This window comes from Aythya ferina (assembly GCF_964211825.1).
Source record: "Aythya ferina genome assembly, chromosome: 15".
Classification (NCBI taxonomy): domain Eukaryota; kingdom Metazoa; phylum Chordata; class Aves; order Anseriformes; family Anatidae; genus Aythya; species Aythya ferina.
Genome location: NC_140314.1, coordinates 1868503 through 1886993, shown reverse-complemented (window position 1 = coordinate 1886993; position 18491 = coordinate 1868503). Strand labels below are relative to the sequence as shown.

General features: G+C 52.8%; 2 long non-coding RNA genes across 9 annotated transcripts; one reads left to right on the top strand and one right to left on the bottom strand.

Moving 5' to 3' along the window:
* The first annotated feature begins 7893 nt into the window (after nt 1-7893).
* On the top strand, nt 7894-12633 carry LOC311445126. 8 transcript variants are annotated; one of them, XR_014698226.1, is made up of 6 exons: nt 7903-8114; nt 8478-8747; nt 9410-9529; nt 9794-10075; nt 10399-11803; nt 11922-12633. It is a non-coding gene; the product is annotated as an uncharacterized lncRNA (long non-coding RNA). The 8 variants fall into 8 exon arrangements; XR_014698222.1 differs by having other exon boundaries at nt 7894-8114; nt 8656-8747; nt 9890-10075; nt 10399-12633; XR_014698223.1 differs by having other exon boundaries at nt 7894-8114; nt 8656-8747; nt 10399-12633.
* Nucleotides 12634-13552: 919 nt separating this feature from the next.
* Nucleotides 13553-15189, bottom strand: LOC311445127. Its single transcript, XR_014698228.1, has 2 exons — nt 14631-15189; nt 13553-14420 (listed from the first exon to the last, which is right to left on the bottom strand). It is a non-coding gene; the product is annotated as an uncharacterized lncRNA (long non-coding RNA).
* Between the last annotated feature and the right edge of the window lie 3302 nt (nt 15190-18491).

The window sequence follows — 18491 nt, the reverse complement described above, 5'->3', positions numbered from 1 at the left end:
ATGCCTTCCTCCTCCTCCTCCTCCTCCTCCTCCCAGCACCAGCACGCTGCTGGAGCTGGCGCACGCCCGCAGCCTCCCCGACCCAAAGTCTCAGCCGTGTTGGAGCAGCAGAGGTGTGTGGAATTCGGATGATTTCACAAAACGCACCGTGCCTGGGGAGCACATCATGCAGACATCGCGTCCAGGGTCCGCATCGAGCCTGTCTTTTGTTTTTGGCCCCAAAGTGAGCAAAACGTGGTGTTTCCAGGAAAAGCTGATGGCTCAGCTGGCCGGGAGCCCACCGCCACTGTCTGCGTGGGTAAAATCATGGGAAATCTGGGAGAAAAAAAAAAAATTATATATTTTAACTTTGGGAGAGCCAGCATGTAGTCACAGCCCAGTGCTCAACTGCAGTTTTTCAGCCCTTTCCCATCACCTTCCCACCCCCGTTGTGGTGGGACTCACAAATCATCTGCACCCTCCTTTCCCTGTTTTGTCTCGCCCTCCTGCACCAGGCATCCAAAAGCCCAGAGGTGGTCCAATTCTGCCCTCAGACAGCAGCAGCCCAAGTGCCCCTGAGCCCTGGCGGAGCTCAGCACAGCTTTTTGGAGACACAAAGGCTGCAGGCACAGCTTTGGTGCCCCGATCATGCCCTGCTGCTCCCCATGGGCTGCCTGCCCTCGGCAGGGGGCTGGGAGCTGCCCCCACTTCTCATTCCCTGGTTGAACGTTGCGGTGCTGCCCGAGCTTCAAACAAACCCAAAGCCCATGAGGTCGGTGGAAGCGGGTCTGAGGATGGCCTCGGTCCCCAGGTGTGTTGCTCAGGATTTGCCCTCTGCCAGTAAAAGCAGAGAGGGATCGGTTTGGGTCTGGGTTGCTGGGTTTTTGTGTTTTTCAAGCTTTCTTCCCTGCGCTGTACTTTTAAAATTGACGAGTTTTGCTATCTGTTCCCCACGCTCATGCTTTTGGTCTATTTAAGAGCAAGACTGTAACATTAAGGTGATTTATAGCAAGCTCTGGAGTGGAAGGGCAGAGAGCTGGGTATTTTTTTCCTTTTCCTCAGGTGAAAGAAAACCTCGAATGTTAACTCATGAGACATTACAACGACTGCTCCTTCAATCCTTGATTTACGAGCTCAAATTTATGAGTTAAAAATTATTATTCCACTCGCATATATTTTTTCCCCTGGCCGTTTTAGTGCTTGTGAAAGGTGAGGGTTTTGACAGCTCCTGGAAACAAAAGCCTTTAATATCTCCCCGAGCGAGGCTCTCCCAGGCAAGAGGAGAGCTGCCAGGAGGACTTTCCCTCGCCGCTGCAGATATTGGTCACTCCAGCTCCAGCTTATCCAAACAGAGCAGAAAGTTGGCGTGAGATAAGGCAGGGCTAATGAGCGAAGTCTGGTTTTTGTGCCTCTGGGATCATCCTCCACACCCGGGGAAGATGGGCTGGGGAGCACGGCTGGCACAAGGATGCCCATCGCAGCCCTGCTCCTGGCCACCTCCAGGCTTTTTGGCAGGGGATGCGCAGGGCACTCTGCTTTGAAAGCTCTTTATGTAGTGCAAATCTTACAAAGCACTGTGGGATCATAGAAAGATTCAGTGTGTTACCCATGATGTGGGATGTCTGCAGCCCTCAGCCCAGGTTTAAGGGGATAACCCGGCCCCACAGCATCACCGGGAGGTTTAAGGGCACGTTGCTGGCAGGCTGGGGGAGCCCTGCTTGTGTCACTCACATCAAGCAGGAAAAACCAGGCGTAGAACTGAGTTTTCAGTAAAGAAGCTGTTTGTTTCCAGAGCACCTTTCCCATCACATCACAGCAGCCAGGCTGTGCCGGCTCACCCTCCTCTCCCCAGGTGGCTGCAGGATTTTTCTGATCACTTTGGTGAAGAACCTACCCCAGCCCCGACTGACACCAGCGTCTTGGGCTAACCTAAGCTGGCAGCAGCCTCTAAAACGTAACATCTGTGAAATACCAGTGAGCAAAAAATATCCTCTTTAAAGCATATGTCGCGCAGTGGCTTAGAGAGCCTGGGGATTAAAACCTTCGTGGCACTCGGGAAATAGTGCCAGAGCCCCTGCTGCACTTCATTAAAGTACATTTTTGATGCAGCTTGCCTTATTCAATAACAATTTAGTTGACCAAAACCCGAATCAAAAGGGACAGACAACTGCACAACGTTTTGTTGCATTTGCATTTTCAGCATTTTTTTTGTGTCAGTTTGCCATCCGCTGCCACAACGCCGGAGATACAGGTCTGCTATCCAAAATGTAGTTCTGCTATCCAAAATGCAGCCAAACCACCCCCAGCTTGGGGCAGCAGTGCTCGTCCCCTCCATGGTGGCTGCCTGTCCCAAGGTCACCACGCCGCAGAAAACACTTCTGGTTTTACTGGCCACGAAAATGAAAAGTTGGGGTTTGGGCGGTTTGAGTGTCAGAGCAGAAAGGAAAAGTTGTGCTGACCTTGGCTGCTTCCTGTGGACATTTCCATTTTGAGGGAAAAGGCATTTTTCTGTTCAAAAACACGCTCTTGGAGGGAAGGAGAAGGACGGCTCGGTCAGCGCAGGACCAACACGAATGTCTGCAGATGTTCCTGGTGCAGATCTGTCCCTGAGGACATGTCAGGGCCCAGATGGGACAAACATCCCACATCCCGGTGGCTTTATGGACACCTGGGAATCTGGAAGCCCTGAACATCTCTTCCACCTTACAGAAAGTCATTGCAAGAAGTGAGCCAGTTTCAGGGTATGAAATGGCAGCTCACATGGCATCGAGTTGTTTTTGTGTCCTTCACCAACCTGCTCCTACAGGCAGATTTTCTTACCTAGAAATTTGATCAAAAAGGAAAAGAAAAAAAAATCCCAGGTTGAGAATTTGTATTTCAGGTATATGGGGTGGGTTGGTTGTTTTCCTTCATGCAGGCAGGGCAGCTGAGGCTTTGCTGGGCATTGGCTGTGCCGTATTTGAGCCACTTGATTTGGGGAGTGGAATATTTGGGAATATTTGGAGGTTTAACATTTGGGAGAGGACATTGCACAAGCTGAGACTGCAGGCACTTCTCCATGTGAGTCTGTACAGGGCTGATGTGCCCTAGGCTGTGGTTTTTTGGATGCAGAGCCCCTTTTCTGCCCTTGTTACCTGCCCATGGGCAGAGCAGGTGCTGCACTCATTGCAAGCTACCTGCTGCAGGGTGGGCACAAGGAGTTCGAGGTGGAACAAGCACCAAGGGCTATTAAGGGACATTTTCCAGCTTCAGGCATTTCTGACCGTGCCTGTTCCCTTCTGGTGCACCAAAGACCAGACTGAGGGATCCCTGGGATCCAGCAAAGCCCTCATGTTCTCCATCCATGCACCACAATGTTCGCACAACTTTATCACCATGGGCTCCCTTGTGTTGGGTGAACCGGGGAGCAGGTCAGGGCTGTGGATGACGTGAAGCCGTGAGCGATGCTCCTGAGGTCAAGTGCGGGCAGAAAGGGTCCCAGGGGAGCCGGGCAGCCAGGTCCAAGCGTGGCCCCACCACGTGCATCTTCTCCAGGAGCAGCCAGCCAATGTTCCCACAGCGTGTGTCACGGTTCCCTGAATAACCAAGGCGTTCATACAAACAAAACAAAGAAACCCTCCGTCTCTCCGGAGACAAGTCACAAACAGAAAGCCAGGCCAAGCTCATTGATAGAGCTGTGCGCGGTGAATCACTCAACCAGCTGTAGTTGAAGCAATTTGGGTCAAATATGCACCCTGGCACAACTCCACTGGCTTATCTTGCCTTTCACTTGTTGTACCTCAGCTGAGAGCTTGCTGTGCGGGGCTGTCCGCTAACTGGCGAGTCCTTGGTGCTGAGGGTGGGTACCTGCATGTGCAAATTTACCTGAGGAATATGCTCTGATGTTTTTCTGCCTATCTATGGTGATGGCACTTTTATTCCTGGCTCGTTTTTCCTGCAGCCACACACAGAGGACAGCAAGAGCTGCGTGAGCAAGGAGTTGCACTGAGCTACTCATGTCCCCATGGGTGCAGGGTGCACTCAGACCCTCACAGGTGTATGAACAGGTCTGTAACATGCCCCGTGGTGCAGCACCGGGGTGCCAGGCAATGACCCACCTCTGTGAGCCAGCACAGGGCTGCAGCGAGGTCTCGGCGCAGCTCCCGATCAACGAGCGTGGGCCCAGGGGACCTTTCTCCAAGATTACATCAGTAGCATGAGGATGCTGAGTGTACTGTCTGGGAATCTAGAAGACGAGGGGTTTTTTTCCTTCAAGATTATGTATATGATAAAATATGTTCTTCTGACTCTCTCTTTTGGGCTGCCTGCAAGCAGGGATGTGCTGCAAATAGCGGCGCTGCCTGCTTGCCCCGCACCTGGGGCAGTTTTGTTTGCTAAGACGGGGCAGGACAGGGCTCAGGGCTCAGTTTCCCTTCTCTGAGCTCATGCCCAGTTTGGTACTGGTGGCACAGTGGCTGGAAATGGTGTGGAAATGGAAGTGGCTGGGCAGGAGCGGTGTGCACAGCACTGGGTTCTCGGCAGGGGCTGGGCGCAATGGAGATGTTTGACAGCTCTGGGTTTGGGTACCACCATCAGGGTGCTCCAAGCAGGGAGCAGCTCATGAGGGCAGCTTTATTGGTGCTGTCCTTGGAGCTGCTAGCTGTCTGGGTGAGGATTTCAGTAGATGAAGGGGGCAGCATTGTGTGGCAATAGAACCTGGTGTTTCCAGCCTTCTAGTAGGGGATTTTACCCCAAAATAGGGGGTGAGGTGGGAGAAGGATCCAAGGAGGTGCAGCTGGGAGCCTGCCCAAGATATGGTGCACACAGATCTCAGCTTAGCTCTACACGGGGTCCTGGTGCAATGCGGGACCAGAACTGGGGGGACGAGGGCAGCCCGGGGGCTCTCTGTATGGGGACAAGCTGCTCTGCACAAGTGTTCGCTGGCAGCAGGGGGGAGGCAACGAGGATCCAGTTCCTCGAATTGAGGCTAGCTGGAAAATGAAGGTCTGCCCCTGGGCAGCTGGGGATTAGCTGGGGGGAACTGCAGAAGGGGGCAAAACGCAGGGCTTCCTTCGGCCAGGATCACAGGAGCATAGTTGAGCAGCGGCCAAGGCCTCTCACAGCCCCGCGCCCCGCAGACAGACTCCACCTCCCGCAACAAGCGCCTCGCGCCGGCTTGGCAGCGCTGCTGCTTCTGGCAGCCCCCTCCCGAACAGCCTCAAAACGTGTCTGACAGATCCAGGGTGAGCTCTGGTCCCAGAAGGGGATGAGAGGAGGAGGCCGGCAGGACCCGCATCAGCTCTGCTGCCCGCGTTGTGCCCTTCCCGTGGGTGCAGCTTGGCCAGGAACAGGTGGGAGAAGGGGATGGGGCTGAGCATCGCCCTCAGTGCTGTGTTAGAGACACAGGTTGTGCACTTCAAGCCCTTCTGGATGGAGGAGGGAGGTCAGGGCATGTCCTTGTCCCCTCTGGTAGCCCAGCGGGTTGCCCTGGTGCCCACTGAGCCTGCCCAGGGCTCCTGGCTGGCAGGAGGGATGCTCGGAGGGACAGCGCTGGCTTGCCAAGCCCTGGTGTGTTGGGGAGCGAAGCATCTTTAAAAAATCAAAATAAATTGCTCCCTTTCAACATTTCATCAGGGAACTGAAATTTTAGCGCTGGGGAAAAATGGAAGAAAAAATGTCAGTGGGGATGTCGGTGAGTCGCTCGGCTCCTCTGTCCTCCCCCCAGCACAGAGCAAGAGGGGATTGCTTCACAACTGCAGTTTTCACCCAAAGAAATTAAAACAAACAAACAAACAAAAAGGGAAAAGAAAGAAAGAACACTTGGCCGTGTTTTTCATGGTTCCCTTCCCCCTCCTTTTTTGATCGTCTCTGTCTTGTCCAAGCCTGGTAGAGGCCGACAAGTGAGGATCTCACCCGTCCTTTCAAAGTAGCGGGAAGGAAGAAAGCAGCCTTTGTGAAGGGGTTTCTGAACTTCTCTGTTCTGGGAAGGTTGGAAATAGCACAAAAACATCCTTTCTCACTATATTGTGTCGCTTCCAGCTCTAAGCTCCACCATGACCCAGATGTTTAGATGCTGATGCTGAAAAGGAAAAATAAGAGCTACGAGAGAAAGCCAAGAGAGGGGGACGCTGTGTGAAACTCGCTTCTAGAAACCTGCTCTGGGTTGGGTAGGATGCTTTCTTTTACGATCAGGGAAAAGAATTAGTGAAGGAGATTGAGACGTTGTGAATCAGTCTTAACTCGGTGGGTACTGCAGTGACTGTTAGGCCAACTGCACACCTCCTTCCATGCAGCTGTGTAGGTTGCTGTAGGACACTGCACAGTCAGCCTTGAGCGTGTTCAGGATTTGTTTCTATCAGGAATTTTTGCTGCCTTTTGATCCGATTCTCCTCTTTTCACCCCTCTGTTTTGAAGTACCCTTTTCCTGACCTTGGTGCGAGTGCATCATTTTGCTTTTCAAGTTATCTTTATTCAGAAGGAGGGAGCTGTTTAGGTGGATGTAGGGAATAGCTGTTACTGCATACTTGGTTGGACAAGGAAAGTTAAGTGTGAAACTCTTCTGTATTGTCTCTTTCCTCTCTCTAGGGCAGCAAACCCTGTGTTGGGGTGGCAGTAGGAGCAGGAGATGGGCACCGTGCTCACCCGCAGGCCAGGCATATGCCAGGTGGGTGTCCCTGTGTCCCCCACAGGAGCCATCCCTGGGTCTGTCCCCAGGGTGCGAGTGATGCTTGTTGCTTTGGGGTGATGCCTTGTGGCTCTGTGACTGCTGGGAAAATCCCACGCTTTGCTCCTGTGCAGGCTGCTGGGGGCAAGGAGGTGGATGCAGCAGGGAGGGCGACATGGTCAGCACCCAACGTGGGCTGTGTGGTGACAGGGAGGATCCACGGACATGAAGCTGACCCCAATTTTCTCCAGTGATGTGCCCTGCCTTGTGCTGCGCTTCTGCCCATCCCTAAGCTTGCATGGGTGTGAGCTTGTGCTCCTGCTCACGGCGGGTCCCTGCTGTCACAGTGTCCCCACACACCCCCCTCACCATTCCCCAACCCTTGCTGGACAGAAGAGCGGTCAGAGACCCGGCTCCCGCCCTCCCTTTCCCCCAGTCGTGCTTAATTCAATTTGCTGCTCCCCAAACGGCTTCCCATAGTTTGACCATTAACAAATGGACTTGGCCAGAGGCCCCGGGGACCATTTGCATGATAAACCTTCTGCCGCGGCGCGCGCGCCAGCCCCGGGCACCAGCGAGCCGTGCAGGCCCTGCCAGCAGCCCCGCGGTCGGCACGCCGCGGAGAGGTGCCAAATCTCAGCCAGCCCGTGCCAATTCGGAGAGAAAGGGGTGAGGGAGCTGCACACAAAGAGCGGTTTATAGCCCGGCCGGGCACCTGACACTGGGAGGAGGGAGGGCTGGGACGTGCTTAGCCCTGATAATCCCCGGGTTGAGTTTAATATATATATATATACTTTTTTTTTTTTTTTTTTTTTTAATCAAAAGCACAGCAACAGCTGGGGCTGAGGCTTTCCAGGAGATGAACTCATGAACAACTGTTCAAAATAACTTTATTCGTACTGCTATTAGATCAGTCCACTGGGGAGCAACCAATTATTTTTGATTACTCGAGGCAGATAAGGCTGGGGTAGAGCCGAGAACCACGCGCTGCAAGGGAGAGGGGCTGGAGGGAGGCACCTCCTGGCTCGTGCACGCTGGCTGCGATCTCCCTGGCAGGGTGAGGGCACCCAGCCCCTGTGGGAGCCCCCAGCACCTGTGAGAGCCCCCAGCACATTGGGTTTGAGGGTTTTGCACAAGGCTTTGCAGGTGTGCATGGTGTGGGCATGAAGGAGGCACAGGTGTGCTGCAGGCAGGCAGGTGGGGATGTTTGCAGGCAGGTGTGTGTTGTTTCCACCTACAAAACAATTAACGGTGATGCTGCTGAGCTCATTAGCCTACCTGTGGCTGGCCCATCCACCTTGTTTGCTAGCCCCCAGCATGGAGTCAGCCCAGTGGAGCACAGGGGCTGAGCAGGGCAGGTCCTGTCCCAGCAGCTGAAACAAGCTGTGCCTGGTCTTGGTGCAGCAGTGCCAGCAGGAGTCAGCATGGGCAAGGAAATGAGAAGCTCGTAAATAATTTACCACCCTCTGCTTGCACAAAATCCATTTGCACGGTGGGTGAGGAACAGAAAAGGGGGCTGGGGTCCCTTTGTGCTGCTCCGAGGCACAGAGCTGGGCTGCTTGGGGTGCAGGACCTGTGCAAGCTCCACGCTGCCCCAGGGTTGGATTGGGCTGGATGTTTCCATCTCTTCCCTTACTGGGCTGGGCTCCTCCACAAGGCTGCAGCGTTGCCCATCACCCAGTGGGCACCAGTGTGGGGTGGCTGGGCCGGTGGCATCTCGCTGTCCCTGCCCCAAACCTTTGACTTTTGAGATTTTGCTGTGCTTGGTCACTTGCCCTGCCTTCATCCGTTGGGTGCTCGGGGTTAAAGTGCGTTCAGTCAGCTGAGGCCAGCGTCGGCCGTTTCTGCTTTCCAGCATGACATCAAGCAAACCTGAGTGTGCAAGCTGCTAGCCAGCAGAATGGTCTCCCAGGGGAAAGAAAGGTGGAAGCTGAAACGCTGAAAACTGGGCTGCAGGGAACAGCCTGCACTGGCCAGGAGACAGACTGCATGATCTAATAGGTCTTTTCCATTTCTCGCTCCTGTGATTCAAGAAGTCCTGTCACTGGGGATTTTTTCAAAAATAGACTGGATGAAACACAAGACGGTGGATGGACAGATCGGTCCTGCCTTGGCCGGGGGACAGGTTGGTCTAACAGGACTTTTCCATCGCTCTGTTCCATGATTAGTCAAGACAAGAGGAGAAAAAGGAAACTGATAAACTCTGGATGGAATTACTGTTGTGTTTGCCTTAGTCAGGTTATTATAATCCTGACATCATGTCTTGAAAAGAAGACTGGAAATAAATCTCTAGCAGATAGGATCTGCTTGCAGGGGATGAGGGGTGCGTGGGGCTGCAGGGAGGCAGGAGTCAACCCTTGCCGGGTCCCCCTGCCCAAAAAGCCTCCTCTGGGCTCCCAGCCCTGCAGAGGGAGCAGGTGGCTTCCAGGAGAGACCTCGCTCCTTCTTCTGCCTGTGCTTTCCTGCCAGAAGCACTCCGACTTGCAGGAAACAACAACCAAAAAAAAGCATTTTCTGAAGGGTGTTTCAAGGTGGTGTCTTTCCTGCCAGGTCCCGCTGGTTCCTGGAAGACTTGGATGCTCTGTGGGGGTGGCACAGGTGCCTTTGGGGTGTAAATCAGGGTTTTTGGTCCCTCTGCTGCTATGGGTGGGTGCGAGCCCCAGGGTGAGGCTGCCCCAAGCTGTGTCAGAGCCCACAGAGCCCTGGTCCTTACTGACCACAAAGGTCCTGGTGGAAATCACTGTTTCAGGGAGACAAATGAAATATTCTCCCCTTTTTTTTCCCTAGCAGGTCTCCACGAATGGAAGGTCTCAGTCTGGAACTGATTTGACTCCAGTCACCAGAGCCGCTGCTACCAGGGATTTTGTAAGAGTCTGCAAGGCCTTTAATCTCTTCCCCTACAAATAGGTATGATGTAAAACCCAAATCCTGACCACCTCGTGGTTACAAGTCCTGCGGCACTTCCTGCAAGAGCCAGGAGCGTGAGCCCCGGGGTCCTGGCCAAATTCCAGCGTGGGATTTCGCCTCTGCCCCTCTGTTCTTGCAGCATCAGCTCCGCACTGCTCGCTGCCAGGGCCGGGCTGCATCCTCACAGCAGCCCCTGTGCTGTGGTGCTATGCCCCGAGAAAAATGCATTTTTTTTTTTGCATTTGTTTTGTTTTTCTCATTTAGTTTGTTTAGCGAGTTAGTTTTGTTTGGTCTGTGGAAACCTGCTCCACTGCTCTCCTGCCTTCAGCCCTTCGTGGAGCTGCCTCCCTGTGCTCCTAGGGCTGCTTCTCATCGTTCTGATGCCAAATCCCCAGCCGACTCACACCTGCAAGGGAGAAATCCAGAGCAGGACAGGCAGCCCTGCTGCACCCTGCTGAGGTCTGGCCACCTCCAGCCCAGAAATTGTCCTGGCTAATTCCAACCTGGCACAGGGCCGAGTGTTTACGGGTTGAAACATGAAAAAATGTATCTTTTCTTTATTTATTATTTTATTTTTTAATTAAATTTTTAATTCAGTTCTGCCTGTTGCATGAGGTGGAGCACTGCAGCCTGCACCCAGCACCATGGGAAGCTGAAGAGTGTGCAGGGAGATCCTCACTCCGCCGCCAGCTTTGGGCTCCTGGCAGGCAGCAGTGCCCTCTAGTGCGGCTGCACCTGCTTGGCTTTGGGCTTTTTCCTTAGATTTTGGAGTTTTGTTGTTGCGGTGGTGGTGGTGGCTTTTTGTTTGTTTTAGTAAGGGTCATCATCACATCTGATTTTATTTTTTTTTTCCCCCTGACCTACTGGAGCTCTGCAAACGCCTCTCCTGGCACCGTGCCCCAGGGAGCTGTGAGCATCCCTGCACCACGCCACGACCTCAGGAGCACCCAGCTGCACCCCCCGGGAGGGTCACCTGCCTCGTGTCCCTTCTCTAGCTCAGAACTGTGCCTGGGGATGACAGGGATGTGGCAAGCAATGGATTCATGGTCCCTGTGCTCTCCTGCCCGGGGTGACAGGGAGGTCTCCACGAGGAATTTCGGTGCAGATGTTTAATAACAGCGGGACACGTGAAGTCTTGTTCGCCTTCACGGCTATCGGTGCTGCTCAGCCACGCACACGGTTGTTTTCCTTGGCTCTGACAGAGAAATGCGCTCCTCGAGGACTTTTCATTAAGCAAAAATTTATGAGAGAGGATGAAAATTATGTTTTACTGTCTGAGGGCTCAGTCAGTGCTGTTTCTTCAGACTTTTTAGTAATTCGTCTTGGCAAGGACCTAGAAAATGTCTCCAGTGGAACAGAAATTTCCCTTGGACGCTTGGAGTCGCTCGCATCGGCCGGTCCCGTCCCCAGCGTGGACCGCTGCCCGGATTAACGACCTGCCCCCCCAGGAGCCAAAACAAAAGCAAAACACCTCTCAATTTATGTCCAGTGAAAAATAACGTGCACATGATGTAAAGCGTTATTGGGATTTGATGCTAATTTTAGTGGTCACCTTGGCTGCGTTTGAGGAAGTTGCCGGCGCTGCCAAGAGCAAATTTACCTGATGATGAATGAGGAATCAGAGCATAAAATAAATAAATATCAGCAACACCTTTTTTTTCCCTGCTTTTTTGGCAGGTTGGTGTCATCCAAGGTCACACATTTGTGCATTAGGAGAACTACTGCCAGAGCTTAGCACTTTAAAGTCATTTCTGAGTGAAGAGCAGCATCTTTAAGGGCTGAGTCTTAAAAAAAGAGTCCAAAACATTCTCCCAAAAATTCTTGCCATTGGCTAGGTTTGCACATAAGGTGTTAATCTTCTTCCCTCCTTGTGTTTCTTCTTAGGCTTGGAAGCAGCTTGCTAGGAATTTCTGCAAAAATTCCTTGTTTTCCTCCTTGAATCCAGGGCTGAAAGCACCCACAGCAGCCCTGACCTGGAGAGGGGCAGGGCAGGGTGTCCTGCAGGGGAGGAGGTCAGGCCACGGGGTGCCCCTTGTTCTCCTCTCCATGGGAAGACCTCTCTAAACTTTGGTTTTCTGTGCTCTAAATGGAGAAAAGGAGGGTTTTCTGTTTGTTTTTCAACAAATCGCAACAAGCAGGAAAATCTTTTGTTTCCATCAGCGCTTTTTTCAGACAGAGCCCGTGTCCCAGCCAGCTCCTGGCACGAACTCAGGGCTGGAGCCAGGCTCTGCTGAAGCGAGCAGCACATCCCAGGGCTGCCTGAAGCACCCCGAGGTATTTCAGCTCCCCGCGGAGGTGCCCTGCCACTGTCGGAGGACAGACCCTGGACCTGGGGGAAATACAGCCATCCCAGCGTTTTTGTGATTTCTTTTATTACTTTGTCTTCCCACAGCAAACCAGGAGGGAGGTCAGGAAGAACAAGCGTTTTCAGGCTCCCAGCACTGCGACGACAGAAAGCAGACCTCTGAACGCTTGCCCCTCTGCGAGCTTCCAAAAACCAGTGCAAGCCCTGGGCAAGTCACAGCTACAGAAGGGCCTGCAAGCAAAACCAACACAAGCCTTCCTGAATGACCCCTGCTCCTGGGGTTCAGAGGGCAGCAAGTGTCACTGCCCTGGCTCCCAAGCTGTTGCTAATTACTGAAAGCATCTCTAATAAACCAGGAAGCTCCCCTTTAGAAACCACGAGCCTTATTTGCGTGTAGTACCAAGCATTCTGTGGTTTCAGAGATGGCCTTTCAAGATTTTTTTTTGTTGTTGTTGTTTTGTTTGTTTTTATTATTTTGTTATTTTTTTCCTCCCAAAGAGGATGCAGGAAGGGGATGTGTAAGGCTGCCGAAATAACGCAGCCTATGCAGGGAGGCGGAGGGGACGTTTGCGTTGCGTTAAGCAGGTTCCTCGGTGGAGACGAGGCACGGCTGAATTTATAGCAACCCTCAGAAGAGAATGATAAATGGAAGCTGTAATTTTTATTGGGGAGGGGGACAGATCATGGGTGAGGGAACAAAATAATAAAAAAAGCATAAATTAGAAGCGCAGCTTGACGGCTGGGAGTCGAAAGTGTTTGGCTCGTATATAATGTGCGTTTCTTGTGGAACATGATCCAGCCCAGCGCATGGAAATTACCTGCAAAAAGACTTTCTATTAAGTCATATTACTGTGAACTCTCTCTACAAGGGCTCCGAGGACGGGTGCCCTGAGAGGCGCTGCTGCTCCTTGCTTCCTGCTGCTCCTGACCCACATCCTACAACAACCGCCCGCCCTCAGCTGGCCTGCGCAGCGCTGCTCCGTTTTGGCACGTCCATATATTTAATATAGACAGGATGAAAGTCAGAGTGCAGGGCCAGCACACCTTTTAAGCCCAATACAAGCCCAGTGGGACACCCTGTAGTTCTCCTTTCTCTCCTTAGGAGAGGTTTGGATGGTCTGGGGGCAGCTGCTTGTTCTTGCACCCATCCAGCATAGATGCGTGCTGGTCCCCATCCTATTCCAAGCACCCTGGGCTATGGGGCAATGCTCTGTCTCTTGGAGCCACTGTTTTTTATCCAGGAAAAAACACAATGTGCCACGAAGCAGCACTGCGGATGGCTCCAGGACCCTCCATCACCAGGAGAGTGCAGGAACATCACTGCCAGGACATGGGAATGTCACTGCTGGGACACAGGAACGTCACTGCCAGGATGAGCAGCTCAGAGGACATAGTGTGTGCCCCTGCCCATCCCAATGCCAGCAGTTTGGCTGCTCACAGACCCTTCAGATCTGGGTGCCACTGGGATGTGCACGACCTGCAGCAAAGTCACCTGCAGAGCCTTGCCTCAGAGAGAAGTGTTAAACCAGGACAGCTCCTCCATGCAGGGAGGGTGATGAGGCAGCCTGGAGGAAGGCAGGAACCAGAGGCTTTGGTGGACCCACAGGAGAAACAGCAGTGCCACAGAAAGAGACTGCACATGGGTGTTTGGTGGGTCTCTCCCCATCCACACAGGGCAGCCGTTCTCCTAGGCATTAATTTCTAGATCCCCGCAGACACGTTGGCACCAAACGCGTTACAGAGCCCTGATGGCTTGCACAGGATCCCCCCTCTTTCCTCTCAAAAGGACAAGCATCCCCAGAGGATCTCACCACATGCTGTATGAACGGAGTGACTCTGGGTCTGCCTGATCAAATAACCAGAGTGGGAAGGGGCCAAGCATCTTTCCATGACACGTTTCCACCCTCCACACGTTCTCGAGGAGCAGCAGCCTCACAGCGCCCCAGACTTCCCAAGTCTCGTCCTGACAGCCAAGTTTGTCTCTAAACCTGACCGGTTTCTTTGGGTTTGAGTCCATCTACTGATCCCTTTTTGATGCCAGAAGTGCTTCCCTGAACCAAATTTCCCTGGTAATTGTCCTTTGGATTAGTTTGGAAAATTGCATAAGCCCTGGGTTAGAGCTGGCTGCGTCTCTCATCCGAGTGCCTAAGGCTTCATGGGGCAAAGACTAAAGAGCTGTGAAATGCAGAGATATAACAGATGTTGACATGTAGTGAAAATACTAGACGCAGGAGCCTAAGATAATAAATCTGAAAAATTAACACGTAGGAGAACGAAAAAAGGAGCAATATGTTTTGGTAATCATTCTGAACTGCTGAACCCTTCTCCTGCAGTTCAAAAATCTCTGGTATTAAGCAGATGTCATTCAACCAATGATTAACACATTACCGAATTTCTCCAGTCGTTTAATAAAAGTTTTACATAACATGCAGGTAATTGCTTCCAAATGTCAAGGTAACAATGTGGGCTTCTATGGATGGCATTGTTTCCAGCGTCAGGTGAAAACCCCTCTCGGTGCCGTGCTATCAGGCGAGGTCCCGCTGCGAAGACCCCGCGCCTGGCCAGCTGCTTTTCCCGTCACTCCTCCTACAGCAGAAACAAAGAGACAGTCGGGGAAGATTAAAAGCCTTCGATCTGGTAATGTTTTCTTCCCTTTGAATGTCTGCGCAGGCAGCAAACAGGCCTCGTGCTCCAAAAAGGGGGCACAGGCATCAGGCTCGCAGCCACCCAGCCCATTTCTGCAGCTCTGTCCCCATCCCTGAGGCCACCCTGAGCTCAAAACCCGAATTTACCCACCGTGGGAGCAGGGAAATGTTCATCCCAACCAGGTTATTTGCCTGAGAGCTGTCCCCGTGTACAGCTGGGGGTCTCAGCACCACTGCAGGGTCTCGCTTGTTATTTCAGCATCACTCCCAGCGAGGTGTGAGAGTGATGGATGCCCAGGGATGGGGGAGCCTGACAGGCTGCAAACTGTGTGCAGACTCTGCGAATTGCTGGCCGGTGGCTTTCCAGGCTGCAAATTAGCTTCCTAAATTATAGCTGGGGAACAGGATACTGCTAAAACAACCGATCTGTCGCGAGATGCATCCTGTGTTTGTCAGAGGCTGGTGTAGCTCTGTTGAGAACAGCAAGGGGTGGCTGTCCAAGGTGCATGTAGATGCCACAGCTTTGACGTGACGCTGGCTTTTAGGAAACCTTTAAGTGTTTTGTCCTGGCACGGCAGGTGGCACACACTCCTGCTAACCAGCATCTGCATTGGATCTCGCTGCTGCTGAGATGGGCAGGGCTGAGAGAGCAGGATTGTCCCCAGTCTTGTGAGCAGAGGAGTCCTGTCCCAGGTGCAGATGCTGTCGGCCAGGTGGTCCCAGCGATGGGAGCAGGATGGGGAGAAGGGGACGAAGGCAGGGTAGAGCTGTTGGAAAGGGCTGGTTTGCTGCCCTGACCCTCTGGGGGTGCTGGTATTGCTGACACGGGCACGGGATGGGCACAGTGCAGCTCCTACCTGGCTGCAGAGCGGCCCTGGCCCTTCTGCCAGCCATCAGGGAGCAGGGTGGGAAGGCCTGGCAGGAGGTCTTTACATTGCTCTGTACTGAAAAGCAATACCTGCTGAGATTAAACCGCTTGGCCTCCTTCCCCCGGTCTCCAAGGCAAACAGAGACGGTTCTATTCATACCCACAAGAAATACATATTTCAGCATTTTGTTCTTTTTTTGTGTGTGTGCGCTTTGTTTTATCTAGTGCCACGGAGCTTGGATGTCTCTTTCAACTCATATTGTGCTTTGGATGCGGCCTCTCCTATTCAGCCCTCTTGCTGCCTTCATAAAGAATAACAGCAGCAGTTGTTTTTCCCCTGGAGCACGGGCTGCTGTAAACCGACAGGAACCTTCTTGCTGAAAGGGGACAGAGCGGCCAGGATGCTGCCATGGCCATTTCCACAGCTGCCCTGTAGCCTGGGCAGATTGGCTTTCCCAAATCTGCACGGAAAGCAACAAATTGTCCTGTAAAGATTATTTTCTTGATTTCTATTTTTCTAAGGAGACAGGCCCAGCTTGTAAACTTGGGACTGACATTTCCTCCTTCTCAAATGGGCAGCCGAGTCCACGATAGAAGCCGTAGCACTGACATCTCAAAGGGGTCTTCAGATTCTGCCCCTCTCCCTCCCTAAATACACACTTGAAGCCTCCTTTCCTGGCTGTGGGAAGTCCATCCAGGGGACTTACCTAAGCCCCCACCTTGTGCAACCCCTCAGCAGCTGTCAGACAGCAGAAAACCACGCAAGGACATTTCTACTGATCGTCCAGCTGAGAAGGGACAAGAGCTGTGGGCCCAAGTGCCAGCACTGAGTCTTTCCCCCATCGTCCTGCTGCTGTGGTTTCCAGTGACCATGAGTGATGCTGGGAGCAAGAACACCTTGTGGCAATGTGTTGCCCTTGAACCTTGGGCTGGGAATTGTGGATTTTAAGGCATTTGAAATCTGTGTCTGAAATCTGTGTCTCGTCTCATGCCCTAACCTTAGAGAAGGGACGTTTTGGGGTGGGGTGGCCAAATGAGTGAACAAGAGCAGCTGTGTGGGACCTGCACCACTGCCTGGGGACAGCACCTAGGGTCCATGCCCAAAAATGCCCATCCCGGCTCCAGCTCCCACCAGCTGTCAGTGGGGTCAGTTGATGCCGATGCACCCATTGTCTGAGACAGCTGAAGGTCTGGTTCTTCATGCCCAGGTGAGCACCCAAACCTCTTCTTTTTTAAAATGCACCCACTTCTATTTGTCTGGGGCTCCATGTCGCATGAAAGTGCACCCAAGGCTGCTCTGATTCTTGCTGCCTGCTTGCAAAGGGGCAGCTGAGGGATGGCCGGTGCCATCCCCACTAATGGGCTGCCAGTCCTGCCCTCCAGGCAGCCAGGGAGGAGGCAGATGAGGCTCCAGCCCCACATGTCTCAGCTGTGCAGAGCACCGAAGACAAATGAACTGCAGGAAGCATTTCCTCTGCCGAAGGCTCGCGCTCGGGAGGTTTCTGTTCACAGCGTAGGTCAAGAGTTGAAAAACGAAGAAGAAAGGAAAACAGATAGGAAGATCCATCTTCCCCTGTAAAATCCCCAGAGCGGGGGGCACTGGGAAGTAATTTTTCACTGAGCTGAGAGCTGTTTCTGGCCCTTCAGCAGACGTTATTCTCTGCTCAGACCTCATGTTTTGGGACATCCTCATGGGTGTGGGAAGAGCAGGCTCGGGGGTGAACACGGTGCCGGGAGCAGCTCAGGTCAGGCAAGGCAGGTCAGGTCCAGCCCCAAAACAGGCCTTATAAAACGTTCCTTGTAGTGCCTTGGGATGAGGGAGGAATTTTCCCTGCAGGAGGATTGTCCTGGGCTTGCCGGGTGAAATACACTTTGCACCTTCCTCTTTGCACTACGCTGCTTTGGGATTTGGGGCAATGGGGCCACAGCTCCACACGTGCTGGCAGCTCAGTTCCTCAGCATGCAAACATTTTACAACAGCTAGGGCTGAGAGGCAAGGAGAAATGAGGAGCTTGGATTTGCCAGCATTAATGCACAGGTTAAGAGGGACAGCTTTTAACGGGGAACAACCTCTGCAACAAGAGGAAGGAGAATTTCAGTACAGTTGAAGCAAATCTAAATAAAATTCCTTTCTGGAAGGAATTCAAGAAAATTATTTTCCTTCTGTGTTTCTGTCTCTCTTCTTCTGGCTTATAAAAACACCTTGGCTTGGATATTACATCAACTCTGCCTTTTATTAAAAACCCCTGCTCCAGTTGTGCAGATATCATGCTGTTACATGAAAGTAAAATTTTATGACCAGAAGCTGAAATTAGGAAGGAAACTTTTGTTGCTGTTGTCGTGGGCTGGATGCTGTGGGTAGTCACGGGGGCCTGTTTATTTTTGTTGTTCCTGAAAGGCAGCCAGCCCTGGGGCTCGGCACTCGGGGCTTTTTGGGGTGTTTGCTCCAAGCAGGTGCTGGCAGGGGGCAGCTGCGCCCTGGGCTGTGCAAGGAGCTGGGTGCTGGCCTCCATCATGGCTTTTGTCACCTTCAAGTGAGCAGGGTTTTGTGTTTTTTTGCCATTTTTCACCTTAAAGGTGGTACTTCTGGTCGTCCATGAATTCCTCCCTCCACTGATAAAAAAATAATATGTATATAAGGGCCAAAATAATGTTTTGAAGGTGAGGCCACTCCACCAGCCTGGTGGTGGCTCAGAGCTGGGGACCTTTGCGGCACAGCTTCATCTGCAGCACCCCAGGGATGAGAGGACACCTCAGGGGACTTCAGGCCTCGAGGACAATCCCTGCATGCGGCCAGCTGGGAATGGGGCTGGGCTGTCCAGAGACACCGTGGCGGGGATGGGGGCTGCAGGTCAGGCCCAGCGGCCCCTCCGTTTCCTTCCAGCCCCAACGTCTGCACAGCCGACTGCTGCCCTGGGAAGATTTACGGAGCAGCAGTAAGTATTTCACCAGCTCTTTATTAATAACGCGGCAATAAAAAAGGTGCAGCCTTTCTTCCCAAGGACTCACAGAGCCCCTAATAATCCAAGGAGGGATTTGGCTCCCCCCGGTAGATGGCTCACCGGTGGGCATGCTTTACGGCCCCTTTGTTGGAGAGGGGCTGTCCCCCAGCATCAAAGTGCGAACTGAGGCTCGGTGATGGGC